This window comes from Ranitomeya variabilis, chromosome 2 (assembly GCF_051348905.1).
Source record: "Ranitomeya variabilis isolate aRanVar5 chromosome 2, aRanVar5.hap1, whole genome shotgun sequence".
In the NCBI taxonomy this organism is placed as follows: Eukaryota; Metazoa; Chordata; class Amphibia; order Anura; family Dendrobatidae; genus Ranitomeya; species Ranitomeya variabilis.
Window position 1 is genome coordinate 38,155,941 of NC_135233.1, and position 21,355 is coordinate 38,177,295.

Here is a 21,355-nt window from a genome sequence, read left to right on the forward strand (position 1 = left end):
TATGCACTGCGCATGGCCATGGATCCTAGGCCCGCGGTGGGATTACATTAGACGACACTGCGAGGCGGGATCTTGGCCAGCGCGGCCGCACAGGCGCAGCCAGCCTGACACCAAATGATGTCAGAAGACGGGCACCGCAAAGTGCGCCTGGCCAAGGGATAACATAACAGCACAGGCTCCGGGACGGAATCAAACAACGCTGAGGAGGCGGCGCATGGCACCAAGGGGGTAGGAATGACGGCTGGGCTGCGTCACATTACAAAGGAAAGTCCCACCTCCGGGATGGTTTTACGGTATCAGTGGACACACTTTAAAAGTGTTTAGTTCTGTGTTTGCAAGGAGCATAATGAAAAGAGCCACCTTTTCCTTTGGCATCCTTTGTGATGCAAAAGCTGGCTCTTTCAGCTACAAACGCCTTTTGGGGGGTTAAAGGTTCCCTTTCGACTTGCTCCAATCAGGCTTCGGCCTAAACGGTGTTCCTCTGCACCTCCTGGTGTCCCTGGGCTCCAACACCGCTAGTTGATGCCTGGAAGTGCTGTCCGCACAGTCAACAGTCGCTCCTCTGTTATTGGGGTTCAGTAACGTCAGCTGCTCCCCTGCTGTGTGTGCTGCAATACCTCCTATCTGCTCCGCCTGCTGTCCCTGGGCTCTAACACTGCCAGTTGGTGCCTGGAAGTGCTGGATGCACAGTTAACACTTGCTGCCGTGTTATTGGGGTTCAGTAACGTCAGCTGCTCCCCTGCTGTGTGTGCTGCAATACCTCCTATCTGCTCCGCCTGCTGTCCCTGGGCTCTAACACCGCTTGTTGGTGCCTGGTAGTGCTGTCCGCACAGTCAACAGTCGCTCCTCTGTTATTGGGGTTCAGTAACGTCAGCTGCTCCCCTGCTGTGTGTGCTGCAATACCTCCTATCTGCTCCTCCTGCTGTCCCTGGGCTCTAACACCGCTAGTTGGTGCCTGGAAGTGCTGTCCACACAGTCAGCAGTCACTCCTCTGTTATTGGGGTTCAGTAACGTCAGCTGCTCCCCTGCTGTGTGTGCTGCAATATTTCCTATCTGCTCCTCCTGCTGTCCCTGGGCTCTAACACCGCTAGTTGGTGCCTGGAAGTGCTGTCCGCACAGTCAACAGTCGCTCCTCTGTTATTGGGGTTCAGTAACGTCAGCTGCTCCCCTGCTGTGTGTGCTGCAATACCTCCTATCTGCTCCTCCTGCTGTCCCTGGGCTCCAACACTGCTGGTTGCTGCCCGGAAGTGCTGTTTGCACAGAGCCAAACACCTCGCCAATGTGTTAGTGGGGTTCAGTAACGTCAGCTGCTCCCCTGCTGTGTATCCGGCAACGTGTCATGCGACCGCCACGCTGGCACAACTCAAATTTAAGGGAACCTGCCCACCCACCCCCCAGGCGTTTGTTACTGAAAGAGCCACCTTGTGCAGCAGTAATGCTGCAGAAGGAAAAGGTGGCTCTTTTAATTATGCTCCTTTCAAAGGCTGAATTACACACTTATGAAATGTGTCTCCTCACACCATTTAACCATCCCGGAGGTGGGACTTTCCTTTGTAATGTGACGCAGCACACCCGTCATTCCTACCCCCTTGGCGCCGTGCGCCGCCTCCTCAGCGTTGTTTGATTCTGTCCCGGAGCCTGTGCTGTTATGTTATCCCTTGGACAGGCACACTTAGCGCTGCCCGTCTTCTGACATCATTTGGTGTCAGGCTGGCTGCGCCTGTGCAGCCGCGCTGGACGAGATCCCGCCTCGCAGTGTCTTCTGATTTAATCACACTGTGGGCCTGGGATCCATGGGCATGCGCAGTGCATATCTTCACCTCCGCCTCTCACTCATCTCCCTCCACCTTCTTCAGACTGTGCACCGTCAGCTGATCCCTAATAGCATGCCACGGCCGTGACATCGCACAGTCTGAAGAAGCCGGAGGGAGGGGAGTGAGAGGCGAGGATATGCACTGCGCATGGCCACGGATCCCAGGCCCGCGGTGGGATTACATTAGACGACACTGCGAGGCGGGATCTCGGCCAGCGCGGCCGCACAGGCGCAGCCAGCCTGACTCCAAATGATGTCAGAAGATGGGCAGCGCTAAGTGTGCCCGGCCAAGGGATAACATAACAGCGCAGGCTCCGGGACAGAATCAAACAACGCTGAGGAGGCGGCGCATGGCGCCAAGGGGGTAGGAATGACGGCTGGGCTGCATCACATTACAAAGGAAAGTCCCACCTCCGGGACGGTTTAACGGTGTGAGGGGACACATTTCATAAGTGTCTAGTTCAGCCTTTGAAAGGAGCATAATTAAAAGAGCCACCTTTTCCTTTTGCATCATTAGTGCTGTACAAGATGGCTCTTTCAGCAACAAACGCCTGGGGTGGGGGTTAAAGGTTTTCCTTTCAACTTGCTCCAGTGCAGGCTTCGGCCTACACTCTGCTCCTCCTGCTGACCCCGGGCTCTAACACCGCCAGTTGGTGCCCGGAAGTGCTGGCTGCACAGAGTAAAACACCCGCCAATGTGTCAGTGGGGTTCAGCAACGCCAGCTGTTCCCCTGCTGTGTAGCTGGCAACGTGTCCTGCAAAAGCCACGCAGGCACAAAGCTGCCGCCAGTGCAGGCTTCGGCCTACACTCCGCTCCCTCTGCTCCTCCTGCTGACCCTGGGCTCTAACACCGCCAGTTGGTTCCCGGAAGTGCTGGCTGCACAGAGCAAAACACTCGCCACTCTGTCAGTGGGGTTCAGCACCGCCAGCTGTTCCCCTGCTGTGTAGCTGGCAACGTGTCCTGCAAAAGCCACGCAGACACAAAGCTGCCACTAGTGCAGGCTTCGGCCTACACTCTGCTCCCTCTGCTCCTCCTGCTGACCCTGGGCTCTAACACCGCCAGTTGGCGCCCGGAAGTGCTAGCTGCACAGAGAAAAACACCAGCCAATGTGTCAGTGAGGTTCAGTAACGCAAGCTGTTCCCTTGCTGTGTAGCCGGCATCGTGTCCTGCAAGCGCCACGCAGACACAAGAACTGAAATTGAAGGGCCCCTGCCCCCCGGCGTTGGCATGTATAACAGCCACCTTGTACAGCAGTAATGCTGCATTTGTACAAGGTGGCTCATTAAGTTACTCTCCTTGCACACGCCGAACGAAACACGTCTAAAATGTGTCCCCTGAGACCATTAAACCATCCCTGAGGTGTGACTTTCCTTTGTAATGACACGCTGCAACCCTCTTGGTAGCGCTGCCCATCTTCTGACATCATTGGTTGGCTGGGTGCGCCTCTGTGGCCGCCCTGCCCGACACAACGCCCCTCGGTGTCTTATTTATTTTGACTGCGAGGGTGTGATTGACGGGCATGAGCAGTGAATATCTTCGCCTGTTGTCACTCATCTCCTTCCGCCTTCTTCAGACTGTACGGCTTCATGGCCGTGGCATGCGATAAGGGATCAGCTGACTCCGCACAGTCTGAAGCAGGTGTAAGGACACGAGTGTGAGAGGCAAACATATTGACTGTGCAAGGCCATGAACCCCAGCCCCCGCAGTGTGAATTACTGAAAAGACACTGCGGGGCTGGTATTCATGGGCATCGCGAACCGCACCGGCCGACATTAAATTATGTCAGAAGACGGGCAGCGCTAACAGCGCATGGCCAAGGGATAACACGACAGCGCAGACTCCTGTACAGCAAATAACGACGCTCTGGAGGCTGCGCCCAGCACCAAGGTGGCATTTTTGACAGCTGTGCTGCGTCTCATTACAAAGGGAACTCCCGCCTCCAAGACAGTTTGACTGTATAAGGGCCTAAATGTTGTACGTGTTTCATTCAGCGTGTGCAAGGAACAAAATTAAAAGAGCAACCTTTGACTTGGGCAGCATTACTGCTGCCCAAGGTGTGGCTCTTCTAGTTTGTAACACCTGAGGGGGGGTTAAAGGTTACCTTTAAAATTGGTTCAATTAGGCTTCGGCCTACACTCTGCTCCTCCCGCAGAGCCTGGGCTCTAACACCACCAGTTGGTGCCCGGAAGTGCTGGCTGCACAGAGAAAAACACCCGCCAATGTGTCAGTGGGGTTCAGCAACGCCAGCTGTTCCCCTGCTGTGTAGCTGGCATCGTGTCCTGCAAATGCCACGCAGACACAACAGACCTCCAAATGCCTCCAGTGCAGGCTTCGGCCTACACTCTGCTCCCCCTGCTGACCCTTTGCTCCAACCCCACTAGTTGGGGCTCTAAGAAGACAAGCTTGAATAGGTCCCCATCCTGGTTCCAGTACCGTCAGCTGGTTCCGGGCAGAGCCTTTGGCTTAGGTGCCTCCCTCTGGGTATCCGAGTTCCACCAACGTCAGGTGGTCCTTGGTAGTGCTTTCAGGCACGGGTACCTCCTGCTTAGTAACCGGGTTCCAGTAACGTCAGCTGGTCCTCGGTAGTTCCATTGGCTCTTGGACCTTCGGGTAGCCATCCGAGTTCCAGTTCCATCAGCTGTTTCTCGGCACTTTCTCAGCCTTCTTGTACCTTCTGCTACATTTCCAAGTTCAAGACCCTAAAGACGATGACCCGGAAGACCACCCCTAAGATGACGACACCAGAGACGACAACCACTGAGATGACGACGACCCTGGAGACGATGACCCTGAAGACCACCCCGATGACGACGACCCCAGAGACGACGACACTGGAGACGACGACGACATGGGAGACTGAGAAGCAGAAGAACAAGATGCTGCATAACAAAGAGCAGAAGAACATTAAGCATAACACTAAATATCAGAGCAAAAGATATTATCTAAATTATAAGCAGAAGAAGACTAAGCAGTGTATGGGGGTGAGTCCGTTCCTCCTCGTGGTGCCCCTGGATAAAGCCTGATGCTGCAGGCCAAACTGAACGCGGACAAATGTAACTCTTTTGTGACAGGCAGAATGGAAGGTGTAATCTTCAAACTTTTATAGATAACAACTACGGGAATGCCTGTCACAAATAAGAATATGATGAAGAAGTTGAATACGAAGAAGATAATAGTTAAATAAAAAGAACATGAACAATGTAACAAAAAAAAATAATAGGTAGAAGATGAAGAAGAAGATGAATAAGGTGAAGAAGAAGTTGATGTCAAAGATGCTGATGATGATGAAGAAGAAAGTGTGGGAGAAGTAAAAAAAAAGGTGAAGGGCGTGGAAGTAGTGAAACATCAATATCTGACAAAATAAAAAAAATCTTAACATAGTCAATATCTTTGTAACTCAGAACGTCTTAAAAAAAAATTAAAATTCCTGCTATTCTATTTGATTGGGCTAAACCTCTATGCCTTTAATGTCTCCGCCACCTCCCCCAATACATCCTACATTATTCTTAGTTGTTTTTCTTCATGTAGAATGAACCTACAAGGAAAGAAAGGGTTTATTTTAATTCCGATATTTTCGTCCCATTGACTTGCATTGGTATCGGGTATCGGTATCGGCGAGATCCGATATTTTGCCGGTATCGGCCGATACTTTTCGATACCGATACTTTCCGATGTCGGAAGGTATCGCTCAACACTAGTCATAAGTCTTGAAAGCATCATTCTGGTGGGATTTTCTTTATATTTCACCGTCGGTGTGGTATCACTAATGCATTTTCTCTGCTCCTAGTAATATACTTACTGGTCGCCATCTTCTGCCATTCCAGTTGTCTTCTTCTGGTTGTGACCTACCGGATGGCTCCATTGTTTGTTGGAAGAGCTGGAAGCCACTTCTCAATGTAGGTCTAAGAGAGGCAGAACGAGGTTATCGTAGACAGAGCTTGTGACCATTATCTCGGACTTCTCTGGTCACTCAGAAACTGCAGTCAAAAGATGGTTGGAATGGGACTGGCGCGGCGCTGGAAAGAGCAGAAGACACTGGCTTGTATTTTAACACAGGCAGGGAACAGACATTAGTATTACCACTCCAGGGGCAAAAAAAAACAAACAAAACCCAGTGGTGGTGCTTTAAGCCTTGAAATCAGGTTTCGTTTTAGCCTCATTGCTCCAAATGTATAACCTCCAGCCCCTCCCCATGCCATCTGCCTTTACTATTATGTGTGGACAAATGACCAGTGGTAAAGAGCTCACTGATACCAGTGAAGTATGTAGTAAGAGCCGTCCATTCTAAAGTTGATGTGAATTGATTTGCAGGACCTTCTCCATCGGTCATTTAAGAAATCTGTGGCCACTTACTTGACAGCTCCTCTATTGATTAGCTATCGTGGCGCAATGTCATTGTTGCAGTATGATGCACTTATGACATAGCATCAGGCCTTCAAATTAAAAGAAAAGCCACAGATGCCATCATGTAAGGAGTGGTTTTCAGGCTCCAGTCCAGTCACAAATTACTGATGTTGCCAATGAACTGGGTCCCACGAGTCTATTCACAAAGTTAATTAAATGTCTTCTTCCTAGATCTTCCCCCATCACTTGTGAGTAATATTATTGAAAAATGGAAGGAACTGCAGTAACTCAGCCAAGAAGTGGAGACCCCATAATGATACAGAGTGGGAACGAGTAATGAGGAGCAGAGGATAGAAAAGTCACCAATGCTCTGCTGACTCCAGAACTGCAGAGTCCAGACCTCCTCTGGTATTAACATCAGCACAAACACTGCGCCCTCGCCTGGAGCTTCATGGCCGAGCAGCTGCATGCAGCGTTACATCGCCAAACACAAGGCCGAGCGTCGGATGGAGTGGTGTAAAGCAACCATCACTGAACTCTGGAGGAGATGTGTTCTGTGCAGGAACCGATCACACCTCTCTATCTGGAGTCCATTGGAGTAGTCTGGGTTTGGTGAATGCCAGGAGAACGTTAGCGGCCTGACTGCATTGTGCCCACTGTACACATGGTGGAGAAGGATAATGCTATGTGCTTGTTATTAGGGATGGGCGGAGCCGTGGATCTTTGGGTTTGCCCGAACTGTAGTTAAAAGTTTGGTTCGGCATACGAACATGACCCTGAACCCAAACCCAATGAAGTCAATGGGGATCCGAACTTTGATGCTTCAATCTGGCTCTAAAATGGTAATAGTAACAGATAGGGGGCTGCAAAGGGAAGCAAAAAGGGGTTAAGAGCAAGACAATTGCCCTGCAAATGTGGACAGAGAAATTGCTTAAAATAACATAGCATTAAAAAAATAAATATTAATCATGAACCAGGAGGCAGAGGTCCAAGTGGAGGAGTAGGTGGATGTGGCGGTGTAAATAGAAGAAGCAAAGGAGCAATTATCCAACACTGTTTTTGTGGGTTTTTTTTTCTTTTTTTCATGTTTTATTTTTTATGGAACTGACTTAAAAGAACGTAGAATTAACAAAACAAAAAATAACAATCTAGAACCAGGAGGCGGATGTCCAAGTCAAGTAGGTGGCGGTAAAGGTGGGACACGTAGAGGAGGAGGTAGTGAACACTTTTTTTTTTCATTTGTGGAGGCCCCAAAATGAAATGAATGGCAAATAGAGTTGAACAATAGCAGAGTGTAGCTGGTATAGTTGTCTAGTTAGCCAAAGGAATGGGCAAGTCCTGTGGGAGCCACGCCTGCTTCAATTTAATAAATGTTAGCTTTCCCACACAGGCTGTGGACACTGGACTGCACCTGTCTGTGATCACACCCCCTGCCGAGATAAACACATGTTCCAGCAGTACACTTTCCGCAGGACAGACCAGCACCTCCGAGGCATAAAGGCCATGTGTCCAATTTGGACACCCAAAAGTTAAATGGGGGCAGACCCATCAGTTAGTACGTGGAAACGTTTAGACAGGTACTCTTTAACCATGTTGTTTGAATGTTGCCTCCTGCTAATTCGGACCTTATCCGATGGTGATGCTGGATGTTGTGGCATGTTGAGAAAGCGGAGCAGCGCAACACAGCACACATTTCCAGCATGGAGGCCCACTCATTGGTGATGAAGTTATAATGTTCTGCGGAGCGACTCAGCTGGGTGTGCTGCAGCTTGAAACTCCATTATTGCCTACTGCTGCTCCCACAGTCTCTCCGGCATATGCATGGTGGAGTTCCACCTTGTTGGTACATCTCATATCAGCCGGTGAGAAGGAAGACAGAAGTAACGCTGCAGCGCAGACAGGCGAGCAGCAACTGGGTAAGAACGCCGAAAACGCGCCCACACTGCCCGCACTTTCTGCAGCAGCTCTGAAATATATGGTTAATTTTTAAGGAAACTCTGCACCACCAAATTTATACACGTTCCAGGCAAGGGATGTGCGTCAAACTGGGTAGGCCCAGAACTGCTATAAGATTTCTCCCATTATCGCCACAGGCAAGGGTACAGACTACACAGAGTCTTTTTGGCGCAGTACTCCCACATGCAGGGGTGCAGAGGACGCCCAGAAGCTTTTTTGCACGGTACTCGTACAGACGGGTGCAGAGTAGTCAGAGACTTTTTTTACACTGTACTCCCACAGGCAGAGGTGCAGAGTATACAGAGGCTTTTTAGCACAGTGCTCCCACAGGCAGGAGTGCAGAGGACACACAGATGCTTTTCAGCATAGAACTCCCACAGGCAGGGTTGCAGAATACATAGAGGCTTTTTGGCTCACTACTCCCACAGACAGGGGTGCAGACTACAGAGAGGCTTTTTTTGCACAGTACTCTGACAGGGAGAGGTGCAGAATACACAGAGGCTTTTGAGCACAGTACTCCCACAGGCAAAGGTGCAGAGGACACACAGAGGCTTTATAGCACAGTACTCATACAGACAAGGTGCAGGGTAGGCAAAGGCTTTTTTGCACAGTACTTCTACAGGCAGGGGTGCAGAGGACTTACAGAGGCTTTTTGGCATAGTACTCATACAGACAGGTGCAGAATACACACAGAGGCTTTGTGGCACAGTACTTCCACAGGCGTGGTGCAGAGTACAAACAGAGGCTTTTTGGCACAGTAATTCCACCTTGCAGCACCATGTATTTTTCTATGTGACATTTCTATATCCATTTCATAGACAGGCAATTTTAAGAGCTATGCCCATCTTATATGCAATAAATTCTAGACAGTTCCAGGTCTCACAACTTGAAACTTCACCTATCGGGAAAAGTATTGTCCTGTAATCCCATATGGCATAAAATTTAGCCATCAATTCCTGTAAACCGTAATGGAGAGAGCAGTGAGCAATATGATACTCTGTCTATTAATTTTAATTATTTTAATTGTGAAATCGGCTGCTGACTGATGCTTTGGATGAACAACAATCTACACGTAAACTAAGCATGCAATAGCAGGAGAAAGTTCTCATAAAAATAGGGTGAACATAAATCTTCCTATATTTTCTGGGCTGTAATAATTAATATATTATTAGTAGTAACGGTAATAATGATTGCTATAATTTAAAGGGATTGTTCATCAACCTAATCTTCTTTAAAAAAACTTACTTTTCCCCTCTACTGATATCTTTCTTATTCATCCCAGGTTCTCCAACAATCGCTGCACTAGCAAGATGTGTGACCACTGTCTCTGACCGTGACATGTCACAACCACTAAGGTCACCTTTGCAACCAATGATTGGCTGCAACAGTCACATGTCTGTGATGATAAATCATCAGTGGAGAAGGAAGTACAAAGACTGGCATGGGCTCGGGAACCATCAGGGCGGGAGCGGAGGATCGCTGAGGTATTTCCTCATTTATTACTATATAGCATAATTAGCATTAATTTTGGTGGCCCCTTTAATGAATTAGAAAACAATAAAAAAAAAAAAAACACACAAAAATGGGCTGCACTTTGCCATAGGTTTCATCTAGTATTACAGCTCAATGAGGTTAACCTGCAATACCAGCCATAACCTTTGGACAAAGGTGGCACTGTACTTCTGGAAAATTAACTTTTTTTTTTTAACTAATCCTGGACAACCCGTTTAACTCTAATTTAAATGGAAATTGTAAAAACTAGATGAAGAGCATTTTTTGCCAGGTGGAGAGGTAAAGCGGGTTCCTAGCAGGGAACAGATGTATATTATATAACACAGGTAGAGAGGTCAGTAAAAAGTGAGTAAAATACTGCGTATTCTAGAAAACTGCATTATAACTCCATAAGGGAAAAGTAGGTAAAGTTATTTTAGGCTCCATCTCATGTCTCACAAGGACATATGTTACGCTTCTCCAGACTAGCAGCCAATAAACTCACCATCTGTGCGGCAGGTGCGGTGACTGAAGAGCTGCGGATAGTGACAAGACACGAGCGGGTGTACAGCTATAACCAGGTATTCAGCTGCTACAACCAGAATGGCTGTTAAATATCATAAAGCGGAGGCGCAGCAGCCCCCTCTGCTCACAATCCGCAGCAGGTCATGTTTTCAGTGCCTCGCTGCATGGAGCAAGGTGCGGGAATCACTGGCTAACTCAATTACATTATGCAAGCACAGAGGGTGATTTATTAAAGCAGGTCACATTTGGCAGCGGAGAAAACCTGGTTCATCTGGCTATAACATAAGCAGCTAGTGTATTTTATTTCCTACAGATAAATCTCCCTCTACTTCTGCCTGTAACATACCCACCATTGTTCCGTAAATAGAGAATAATATAAATGCAATTTTTTTTTCTTACCCGGTGTAAATGCTGCTTTTCTCCTGAATCCGGCGATGTTTTTCTTTTCTTCCTGTGCCTCTCCATTCCTGAGTTATGGCCCTCTCTTCCTTGTGTATAAATCGAGTTTTTTATTTAAAGGTGCGGCCTTTAACTCCTCTTTGTGGGTATCATATGAAGAGCCACGCCTGGTTGGCTAAAAGACTAGATTTTTCTACAAGAAAGACGAGGCCATATCTTGGGAATGGAGTGGTGCAGGAAGAAAAGAAAAACAAAGCTGGATTCAGGAATACAGCAGCATTTTTCCTAAATTAAAAAAATTACATAATTTTGGTAAGTGACAAGTCCTCTTTAAAGTTGCCAAAAGTACTATCTTAATAATCAGTGAATCAATAACTTTACCTACTTCTGGACTGCCGGTCTACATTATACTTAGCAGTAACGTTCTAACATATTAAAACAGCTGCACAGAATTGTGCGAGAGCTGGAAGAAGGCACAAGTTTATTACCGTCTTCGTATTTTTGATATCTGTATATATAGCGCTCAACTAGCGCTGTGTATACAGCAACAAGAAGCAATAACGGAACGGTCATATGATCACTGGGTGTAGGGAATGAGCAGGACCTGCTGGGTCATAGGAGACCCAATTCTAATGTTGAGTCACTACTCACAGGCATACTGTGAGACAAGGTAGTTAGGACGTCTGAGGTGAGATACTAGGAGGGCTTGTAGTGCAGAGGGATTAGCCAAAGGCGTGGGTAGGAAACAGTCTGGGGTCAAATGCCAGGAGGGTACGTCAAAATCAGGGAGTACAACAAGAGAATAGTAAGAGGCCAAGTCCGGGGTCAGATACCTGAAGTCAGACAGCGTCAAAAGAAGAAGGGAGAATAGTCACAACAAATCCCAAGTTCGGCAACAGGGTCTGAGGAAAGAGACACAGAGCTAAGTGAACACATCCAGCATAAGCAGAGCTACAACTGACACTGACTACTAACAGCTAGCCAGCTAAATACCTTGCAAATGATTAAGCATGGGAGGCGCTTGAGATAATGTCCGCAATCTAAATCAGATAGAGCAGCAGAGCAGTCAATCACAATGCTGACAGCCCAACATGAACCAGGATCAGATTGGATAGCTGGACTGTCACTCACGCAACCAACAGTCCAGCACACTCCAGATTCCATAGTGCAGCTGAGCTGTCACTCACAGAGTCCCTAGAGTTCACTCACAGAGTCTCTAGACCACAGTCACTTATGAAACCGTGACAGTACCCCCTGTTTTAGGTGCGCCACTGGACCCCCAGGACTCTAAGGAAACCTAGCAAAGACCCTTACCAGTTGATCGGCCGTCAATGATCGAGATGGAACCCAGGATCTTTCCTCTGGACCGTATCCTTTCCAAAGTATAAGGTGCTGAAGGAGATTTCAGACCTTCCGAGAATACACAACCCTTTGATCCTTATACACTAGACTGTCAACAGGAGGCGATGATGAGGGTGACACCACTGAGGGAACAATCTGCTTCAACAGGGATCTATGGAAGATATTATAGATGTGGAGAGATGGAGGAAGCTTCAACTTAAATGCCACCGGATTGACCACTTCCAGGACCTCATAGGGACCGATGAATTATGGACTTAACTTCGCTGAAGGTACCTTAAGTTTAATGTTTCTGGATGATAGCGAAACTCTATCTCCAACCTTAAAGACAGGAACCACTGAATCTCTTCTATCAGACTTCTGTTTTTTGTAGAACTTGAGCAACCCCAATATTACTTTCAGCTTCCTTCCAGACATCCCCAAGATTCTGTATAGCGATCTCCACCCCAGGAAACTCATAATTTATCCTGGAAACTTACCAAAATAGGGATGCAACCCATAGTTACAGAAAAATGGTGAAGTTCCAGTGGATTCATTGACCCAACCATTAAAGGCAAACTCTGCGAGAGGTAGGAGAGAGGACCAGTCCTCCTGCTGAGCAGCATCAAAACACACCTCAAAAGATGCTCCAAAGATGAACAGTCCTCTCCATCTGACAATTGTTTTCAGGGTGGTAAGCAGAAGAAAAAGACTAGTCAATCCCCAGTTTCTTAGAAAAAGCTCTCCAGATCTTGGAGACAAGTTGCTCTCTCATATGAGACACAATGTTAAGAGTAATTCCAAACACAGTGATCTATTTCAAGTGATTATTTCTGTTAATGTTGATGATTATGGCTTACAGCCAATGAAAACCAAAAAGTCATTATTTCAGTAAATTAGAATAACTAACAAAAAACACCTGCAAAGGCTTTCTAAGTGTTTAAAAAAGTCCCTTAGTCTGTGTCAGTAGCTCCACAATCATTGGGAAGACTGCTGACAGACAGATGTCCAGAAGGCAGTCATTGACACACTCCACAAGGAAAGTATCTTTTGCATTTCATTTGGAAATCAAGGTCCCAGAGTCTAGAGGAAGAGTGGAGAGACAGACAATCCAAGCTGCTTGAGGTCTAGTGTGAAGTTTCCACAATCAGTGATGGTTTGGGGAGCCATGTCATCTGCTGGTGTAGGTCCACTGTGTTTTATGAAGACCAAAGTCAGCGCAGCCGTCTATCAGGAAATTTTAGAGCACTTCATGCTTCCCTCTGCCGACAAGCTTTTTGGAGATAGAAATTCCATTCTCCAACAGGACTTCGCACCTGTCCACACTGCCAAAAGTACCAATACCTGGTTTAAAAACAACAGTATCGCAGTGCTTGATTGGCCAGCAAATTCGCCTGACCTTAACCCCATAGAGAATCGATGGAGTATTGTCAACAGAAAGATGAGAGACACCAGACCCAACAATGCAGATGAGCGGAAGGCTGCTATCAAAGCAACCTGGGCTTCCATAACTCCTCAGTATTGCCACAGGCTGATCACCTCCAAACCACAGCACATTGATGCAGTATTTGATGCAAAAAGAGTAATGAGTGCATTTACTGAACATACATTTCAGGAGGCCAACATTTTGGATCTTAAAATCATTTTTCAAGGTGTGGTTATAAAGTATTCTAATTTACTGAGATAATGACTTTTGGGTTTTCATTGGCTGTAAGCCATAATCATCAACATTAACAGAAGTAAACACTTGAAATAGATCACTCTGTTTGTAATGACTCTATATAATATGTGAGTTTCACTTTTCGTATTGAAGAACTGAAATAAATTAATGTTTTGGTGATATTCTAATTTTGTGAGAAGCTCCTATACTTACTCATTGATGGCTGCCAAAAGAGTCTGAAAATTGCTTTCTGGGTAGCTATTAAATCAGGGTGGCCACACAAGATGGAATCATGAAACTCCTGTAACAAGCGTGATACAGGCGTGATACAAATAGCTTGAACCCTGGAGTGGTAGACAGGGCCAACGACTGAGTTTTACGGATGTCCGCTTTCAACTCCGAGGATACCACAAAGCCCTTAGGAAGAATGGAGTATGGAGGTTCTGGAGGTGAAACTGAATCAAGACTGAGTGACAGTGCGTCTGCCTTCACATTCTTATACCCTAACCTGAATGTGATATAGAACTTGAATCTAGAGAAAAATAAGGACCATCTGGCCTGTCTAGGAGTTAACTGTTTAGCTGATTCAATGTAAGATAAATTTTTATGATCAGTGACCACAGTGATTTGATTTACTGCCCTCTCCAAAAAGTGGCTCCATTCTTCAGAAGCTAATTTTACAGCGAGTAACTCACGATTCCCGACATCATAATTTCTTTCAGCAGAGGAAAATTTCTTTGAGAAAAATGTACACGGCCTCAAATTACCGTAGTCAGAGTTTTGGGCCCCTGAGATAAAATGGTCCCTACCCCGACCTCTGAAACAATCAACTTTATAATGAATGGTTCCCGAAGATTGGGTTGGGTTAGAACAGGAGCAGACATAAAATACTTTTTCAATTTTTCAAAAGCCCCAAAAGTATCCGGTAACAAAACCTTGAGGTCCGCCCCTTACGTGTGAAATAACTAAGAGGTTTTACAGACATTATCGGCAATATACCCATTGGGGCTTACAATCTACATTCCCTTTGGGGTGTGGGGAGAAACCGGAGAAAACCCACGCAAACACGGAGAGAACATACAAACTCACTGCACATGTTGACTTTGGTGGGATTTGAACCCAGGACCACGGCGCTGCAAGGCTGTAGTGCTGCACTGAGCCGCCGTGCTGCACCAGGCATGATTTTATTCAACCTTCTATGATATACATGTCCATATAGGCAGCTTAGACAAATGCCCTTTAAAAAGTTAATATTGAGTTCAACATGTTAACAGTATGCAGTAAGCTCTTTAGCTTCCCCTAGCGTTGGCAACATGTAGTCAATATATAATACTGTACTGCAGATCTCTGTCTATGGAGGTGATATGTGACTTTGTAGCATAAAAAACAAGTTCCAACTGTTGTCAAGGTGTATTAAAAATGAATCAGCACTACATTTTTCATTTTGATAAAATGAAAAATTGGCATTCTAGGGTCGATATTCACTTATTGTATTCATTTATATAACATCTACATATTCTGCAGCACTGTTTTCCCTCTGAGGCTCATAATCTAAGTTTAACCAATCAGTCTTCCATGTAGAGGTTACCCTTGGTCAGATTCGAACTCGGGACCCAATCAAGGCAAGGCAACAGTTCTAACTTCTGAGCTGGCCCTGTACTGTCCCTTTAAGAGAGTTCTTCTTTGGAATGGTGTTACCACCATAATGTTGGCCAATGTCTCCAGTTTTTCCACTTGAACCATCATTGCGGAGTGACATGGGGTCTACAGCTATATTTGAATGTTGAAAATATAAAATATTCCGAGAACTGTAAGAACTGAACCCAGGGCTTTGTAAGTCGGGAAATGATCAGGACGTCGCTTTAATCAGATGTAATGGCTCTGTGACTTGTAGTTTTGTAGAAGGAAGATGGAAATCCGTGTTAACGCTTCTTTTCACACCTGCTGTGCTGCTCGCAGTTTCTGCCAAATTTGTGTCAAAGCGCAAAATAGTTCTGATATCATTTTTTTTCCCTCAAGAGTCAGGGGAATATTTTCATCTGTAAAGAGATGCACTGTAACCGCACGGCTTGTTTTTCAGCTCTGGGAAGATACCTGTGTGATGAGAGAATGCCTCATAAAGAGGAAGTGAAGGTGAGAAGTCAAGACTCTCTCATTGTCTTTTACACAGTAAATAAGTGACTAAGTTACCACCACATAACACAATATTCAGGCTTGTTTTAGTGGAAGTCTTTAAGTTATTTGCTATAGATTTCAGAGAAACTTTTAACAGACAAGATCTACTCATCAAAAACAAATATTTTTCCATTTAGAAAGAACAGGAAAAAGTTTAAAGGGAATATCCCACAAACTATGTATGTTTTAATTAATGTATTTTGGAATAATAATAAATTCTACAATTGGATGTAATAATTTTTTCTTTTACTGTGCTGAGATAATTCCCTGCTATGTACTGTCTTATTTGCTGTGTCCTAGCATGAAGAGCTGCTCCAGTTCATTGTCGAGGCATACCACCGCTCCAGGACAGGGAAGGAAGCACAAGTCACTTATGATAACTATATATTCAGAGGGCAGGGACTCTCATTTGCTTATTTCTGTGAGGTAACACATTTTCCTTCCTGTTTTATCACAGGAGTGGGTGTTTCTACTATGTTTACCGCCCTCTGAGCTCGTCATAAATCAAGTCAGTGACGTAGAAGCTCAGCAGTCACTGGTACTCCTAAGTCACTGACTTGTTTTATGATTAGCTCAGCAGAATAGTGACATAGCAGAAACACTTCCTGAGGTAACATTTCCTTACCTGTTTTATCACAGGGGCAGCAGCAGTGAGCCCCTACCGTGTGTCTGTGTACTCACTTATCGTTAGTGACTTATGCTTCCTCCCCTGGCCAGGAGCTATGGTATATGCCAACCATGAGCTGCAGTAGCTCTGCATGGTTGACCACAGAAAATAAGACACTGTACATAATAGGGGCACATTTATAAGATTATCTCAGCAAAGGAACATTTTTTAATACATCCAATTGTGGAACTTATTATTATTTCAAGATCCTTTGATTGAAATGAACTTTATTCACGGGACAACCCCTTTTTCGGGAAGCTTGGTAGAGATAAGCAAATTTGCTGAGATTCAAATTCGGCAGATTGCTCGAATTTGGCAGGGAAATTTGATTCACGTTGTAGTTACTCGATGCAAATTAAATGCTCCTTATAATGCTCTGGAGCTGAAAAAATAAAGAATAAATAAATATTCACCTTGCCTCTTATTTGCTCTACTTCTGTAGCTCGCCACCTGGTGCCCCCCACCTCCTCTTCTTCTCCATCTCTGGTGCTCAGCACCTCCTCTTCTTCTTCCTTTCCTGTGCTCCCCACCTCCTTTTCTTCTTCTGCACTCTTCACTTGACAACTATATAGGCTGATTGCAGGGAATCCTCCTCTTGTAACTTTCAGTGATCAACTGCAAACTGTGGGGGAATCCAGGCCCACAGCATTCCCGCAGGTGAAATGAGGTATTACACAGTTGGGATGTTCATGTAATTCATATACATGCTCGGTCATCTAGAGTATGAGACATTATGCATATGTGTAAATACAATATGATGGGTGTTAAGTTATCAGTTGCATCTGGACCCTAAAAAAAAGTTAACTCCCCTAGTTTGTATACGGCTGGCAATTAACTTTACAAAACAATTTGGAAATGTTCTGTATGCAATGGAATCTTACAGGCAAAGTTGATTATGGCTAGTATTAATTATGAGAGATAATGCATGACACAGGGATCCCACCTGTGGTGTTTTTGAATTCCAATGTCATGCAATGCTACCTTGGGCCCTGAGCTAGATACAGGACATTGTGTAAGAAAATACTGACTATGAGAAAATGTCTGGTGTCCGCCAGTGGAAAGAAACATGTTTCTTTAAAGACATAAATTACAAATTTAATTATCTATGCACAAAATATAGATTTATAGAAAAAGTTATTACAAAATCAATCTGTATCCAGGCAAATGCAGATGTGCACGTAGATATAATGTCCTATTTGCATGGCATTTTTCCCCAGAGTCTTATATATACAACCGAAGATGTTGCTGATTATAGTAAAATCCTTATGTTCTTATTTTCTTTTTTTGGATAAATTCCAACTGCAATTTTTTTTTCATGTAAAAAGTTACTTTTTTTTTAACAGTAAAGTTAAGTAGCCAGGAGTTGAAATGAGGGCTAACACTTGGTTGGCATGATGGGTAAGCAGTGGGTGTGATGTTAAGGTGTGATAAGGTTGTGTCTATGTTTATAATAATATACATAAAGGTAACAACTGCTGAATAGAACAAGACATTATTGTGATGTTCTGAAGGACTTTGTAACAACATCATGATTACTCCAGTCACAGATTACAGACGGCCATGAATGGCTCAAATTTTCTACTGATGGTACCTGCCAATCAGCCGTGGGCAGGCTCGGACTGGCCCACCGGTGAACAAGAGAATCCTCCGGTAGGCCGCCCCGTGAAGGAGTTCTAATGGGTAGTGCTCTTACACTTGAGTCACAATTTGCAGAAAAAGGTATCATCTAATCAGTCATTACCAAGTTAATATTACATAGAAGCAAAAGTAAATTTGTGTACTAGGGACAGGTTATTTTTACATGTAGCTGAATAGCTAAACATCTTACAATTGCCGTATACATTTTTAAAATGGACTCTCCTGCTGGATATCTTATCAGGGCATATGAGCATTATAAAAAAAGAGTATACCGCTTAGGATGAGCTGGAGAAGATATCTACTGTGTTGGCGGTTGCAGTGCAACCATTTTGTAATGGTCATCACCCATTCATTTCAGTGGTAAATATGTCGGGAGTGTAGATCCACCTGGTTAGGGAAGTTGGAGTCGTTGCGATCAGTCTAACATCCAGTTGACTTCATTGTAAGATGGGTTTGTCCAGATGGGACTTTCAGATAGTCTTTAAACAAATGCATCATGATGTTGAGTAGCCAGAGAGTTGTGGCAGTAAGATTTCTGACAAATAAGTATACACTGCATGAAAATGAATTAAGTCCAAGAGGCAGGCCGTCACCTGAAAAACAGCTCTCTAGTTATAGTGCCCTCTTCTGCATTTTTCGGCACATAACCCTGCATAATTAGTGTAGCCCTTGGCTTCCTAATACATCACTTGTAGTGGCCATTGTGCTCACAAGTAGCTTTTTAGTATAGTCTCATGGAGGCACATTTGGGAATCTAGGGCATGAACCCTTCAGTATTTGACCCTTAACTCCCTCTGGGAAATATGGACTTTCTGCATGAGATCCACAAGTCATGCATCTTCGAGTAACTAATATATGCTAATACAGATGTTGGGAAGGGATGTAGCATTGACTACAGAGGCTAACATCACACGATAACCAAGAATTGATACCATGAATACTATCAGAGTCATGGAGAAGTACGAGGGAGTATTCAACGAGAAGCCTGAAGCCAAAACCAAGGTCCATATCTGGATTATGACCGGGAAGATATCAAATAGTCAATTAAAGTGAGGAAACAGGGATTCAAAACAAGAAATAAGCAAAACAAGCCAGCCCCATTGTTAGGTTCACCAGGCGAGGTGGATCCTCCAAACACAAGGTCTTAGTGGATACACTGGCCGCAGGCATCAGTACAGCAAACAAGTGAGGCATGAAGGACATGGATAGCTGAGATACCGGAAAACCACAGGCAGGCGGGAGACTGCAGACGGGCAGCTGGGAAACTGGAAACTGCAGGCAGGCGGAAGACATCCAGGATAGTGTATGTAGACAGGCAGCAGAGCAGGTCAAGATGCTTGGAGAAATAGTAGAGCCTTATATAAGCCCGGAGAGGTGCTCACATGGGATCACATCGGGCCATCTGCAAACCCCAATATGGAGCACAACAGAGCCTAGCGGACCTTAGCGAGAGAAGCAAAGCACGGATAAAGGACAGGGGCATAACACCCATTTTTTATCTATGTATCGGCCATGACGGAGACGGAGGTTGGCTTAGCTATTGAAATGACCCAGTTAGATAAATGCTCTACTGTGTCAACGACAAGCTGAAAGGGAAGCTTCTGGGAATTGGGTTTGCTGCTGGTATCAGGAAATCAAGGCACCTTTGTTAATTGAAATATATAAGTAACTTGTATATAATGCTATTTTACACGCATTTCAAGATAATTTAATCAAACTTGAGAACCCCTTTAAGATTAGCGGAAAACTTCCCACGGATAAGCTTCATTAGTATGTTGTCACACAATGCAATTAATATAAACATACAATTGCGAGCACTGCCGTTACGTGCTCCAGGAGCATTCAAGTAGGTTTTTTTTTATCAGATCAGATAGAAAAATTGCATAAGTAGCATATAAAGCCTCATGCATATAAAGCTACCTTCAGGCTTCTAATAAATTCATAAAACTTTTTTTTTTTTTTCCTTGCAAAAAAAAAAGTATCATTTCCTAGCAGGCAATCACTTTAATTAATGGGATCACCTACAGCAACACATGTCCTTCAAAAACTTACATTATTTTTTTCTTTATGAATTTCAAAGTTTTTGTGGTAAGAGTTGAATAGCTGAGCAGCTAAACCTCAAAAGAATTTGTAAGCTTTTATGGCGGTTACAAACCACTGTGCTGCCATCTTCATAAGAAAAGATTCTTAACAAGGCAGAGAAAGAAGGTGTTTTATACACATAGCTAGAAGCTAGAATCTCCTCCAAAGGTCAGAAAACTTTATTTAGCAAAAAAAAAATCAAGAATTAAACATCTATTAAATAAGTCGAAACTAGTCATTATTTCCACTAGATGAATTACAGATGTGATTTTCTTTGCTTTAATAATAGATGTTATTCAGATGTAAGGGATGTGTTGTAGCCGTGGTAAAAATACTTAGAAAAATGAAATATTTCTGATATTAGAGGACAATTTTTTTTGATTGGGTAACAGAATAAGAAATATTATTAGAGTTTTATATTTTTGTATTAACTAAATCCTGAAAAAAAAACATTTTATATTTGAAATTATCTAGCCTTGCTTTTTGTAGCTATATAATGTCTATTTGTGTCTGTTCAGTGAGACCACGACTAAGGCCTCGCTACAGGCCGAAACATGTTGCTCTAGATGTCCATTGGTTTGATCTGACTGCATGAAACTGTGTTTTTTTACATTTTTTAACGATTTCTCAATAAATGGAAGTTTTATACAAATAAGACCTCTGAGGGTATACTGGATTCTACATCGCCGGGTCACATATCTTTTGTCTGTATTTCGTTGTTGCAGCTGCCGAGCTGCGACCCTGGCTGACGGACGGATCCCCGGAGTGAGACGAGGAACTGTGAGCTGACTTAATTTTTCTTTTTTCTTGTTATAAGCATACAGTATAATAGGCCCCAAATAGTGATCCATACGGTGTAATGCCCCCACATAGTGCTCCATACAGTATTATGCCCCCACATAGTGCTCCATACAGTATTATGCCCCCACATAGTGCTCCATTCAGTGTAATGCCCTCATATACAGTGCCTTGCAAAGTATTCGGCCCCCTGGAACTTTTCAACCTTTTCCCACATATCACGCTTCATACATAAAGATACCAAATGTACATTTTTGGTGAAGAATCAACAACAAGTGGAACACAATTGTGAAGTTGAATGAAATTTATTGGATATTTTAAATTTTTGTGGAAAATCGAAAACTGAAAAGTGGGGCGTGCAATATTATTCGGCCCCTTTACTTTCAGTGCAGCAAACTCTCTCCAGAAGTTCATTGTGGATCTCTGAATGATCCAATGTTGTCCTCAGGGCCGTATTTGCCACTAGGCA

At 44.6% G+C, this 21,355-nt stretch overlaps 1 long non-coding RNA gene across 1 annotated transcript in view; it reads left to right on the forward strand.

The window, feature by feature from the left end:
* LOC143809056 (uncharacterized) overlaps positions 1 to 21,355 on the forward strand; it is a 67,281-nt gene that overhangs the window by 31,990 nt on the left and 13,936 nt on the right. Inside the window, exons 2-3 of the long non-coding RNA XR_013222047.1 lie at positions 9,396 to 9,597; positions 20,814 to 20,868. This is a non-coding gene — a long non-coding RNA (uncharacterized LOC143809056). The remainder of the gene's footprint in view (positions 1 to 9,395; positions 9,598 to 20,813; positions 20,869 to 21,355) is intronic.